Consider the following 2,228-nt stretch of genomic DNA (forward strand, 5'->3'; position numbering starts at 1 on the left):
ACCAGGATTTTATAGGTTGTGCAGCATTGTTTTCAAAACAAAAGCCATTGATAAATTTGCAATTTGGGGATGCCTTCCTGTGTCTTGTAACTGCTGAGTCTCCATATTACCATCTATCAACAGTTGCATTACAACTAAAGCACCACACAATGTCTCTTTCACCAATATAGAGAAAATCAGTTCCTGCCAGTGTTGGTGCTGAAACAGGACTACTACTTGGAAAATTAAAAAAAGTTTTTAATCTATCGAATTTTTGTACAAATTCTTCATCTTTATTGAGGTCTGCAGGTGCAAAAGTTTTAAATCTTTCAAAATTTTTAAGTCATCTCTTGAAATTATGACTTGTTCACCTTTTCGTGCCAAGGAGAGATGATTTTAGAGTTTCCAGTGCCTGCTGGAATCCTGAGGAGAGAATCTTAGAGAGGGGGTGGCCTAAATCCCAATCTGGAAATGTCAACACTACTCTGGGGCCAGTTACCTGTCTTTTGGGCCTAGGCATCCCTCACAATGTGAGGTACCCACCAGGGTGGCCACAGGATCCCTCCCCATTCCTCGACCTTGTGTTTTGAAGTCAAGTGTTTCCCCTACAAAGGCACACAAATATCAGTTTTGCTGAATTTCTGGTTCAGATTTCCAACTCCTTCAATGCTATATTCTTATGTTGGACTGAATATTGCCCTCCTAAAAACATTTACTTGGAATATCAGAATATGAGTTTATTTGGAAATAGGGTTTCTGCAAAAGTAATTTAAATAAGTTTGAAGATAAGATCATACAGAATTAGGATAGGCCCTGAAGCCAATAAGAATATTCTTATAAGAGGCAGAAGTTTTCTTTATTTTAAAGTACAGAAAAACAACTTTATAGTTACCATTTTTACTTTAAATATTTGATTTACTTGAAATTTATCTTAATATGTGTTATAAAATATGGGGCTTATCTATCTATCCACCCACATTGATTAATTACTATGGATTTATGATATAGTATTTGAATACCTGGTAAGTTTAATTTTCATCTTTGATGTTCTTTTTATAATTCCTTTTTTTTTTTCAAACAGCAACAAAAATATATTATTTTAAATGTCCACAAGGCACATTTTAAAAGACTGCCTTCTGTCCACAGGCACACAGTCCATGGACTTAAAGTCAATAGCTATTCTATCTCTCCATGCAATCACCTCTGTCACTGTTTTTGCTATCGTTGCTCCCCTAGAAAGGATCTCAACCTCTTCCTACTTGATGGTTCTGGGATCCTCTGTACCTGAAATGAAAGAATAACAACTCCTCCCTTATAGTTGTACATCTACAGTTACAGTTGTGGCAATTGCAATTAACACTGCTAAGAATTGCTCACAATTGGATTACAAAATCCTATCACCATCATCCCATCCCCATTTACCGGGTTCATCTGGAAAATAGGAAAACTATTCAGTGGGAATCCTACCTTAACCCCCACATGAAACTAATCATACTCATGAAAGCTTGTAAGCTAGACACTCCATGCATTCATAAACCCCAGTTTTGATTGTCAATGTCTAAATTGTCCATCCATATCAACCCAGTGCACAGAGGAAACAAGCTTGATACTAGATATGAAGAACACTTCAGTTTCAGTTGGAATTACGAGTAACTGCATCCATAATCAAAAATCCAGTTAATCAAATTGTAACAATTTACATTGCTTAAGGTATCAATCAAACATCTTTATTTTCATATGGTCAACTTCTGGTCAGCTAGCCATTCAAATCAAGTGAAATGGGTACTACCTGAAAGTTTGGAATTCCACGCACTTCTCCCTGGACTTCATTTAGGCTATATCTAGATCCCTGTATCTCAAAACACAATTGCTCCAAATTTGTTTATAAATCACTATTTACCACTCTCTCATTTAACCCATGTATACCTGCCTAAGGAACTCTGGTAGCATAGTGGTTACAAATCAGGCTGCTAACCTCAAGGTTGGCAGTTCGAAACTACCTGCTCTTCCATGAGAGAAAGATGAGGCTTTCTGCTTCCTTAAAGATTTGTACACTCAGAAACCCTGTGTAGGGTCACTATGAGTTAGAACCGACTCCACGGTACTTAATAACAACAACAGCAACACCCTACCTGCCTAAGGCTTCCCCTATTTTCATTGTTCATTTGACACTCTCCCTCTTCTTATGTATTGCTCTCCCCCTCCTTTTCTATAGTCCTCCCAATCACCCTAGTTAATATGCATCTAAC

Source organism: Chrysochloris asiatica, unplaced genomic scaffold (assembly GCF_000296735.1).
Source record: "Chrysochloris asiatica unplaced genomic scaffold, ChrAsi1.0 scaffold06441, whole genome shotgun sequence".
In the NCBI taxonomy this organism is placed as follows: Eukaryota; Metazoa; Chordata; class Mammalia; order Afrosoricida; family Chrysochloridae; genus Chrysochloris; species Chrysochloris asiatica.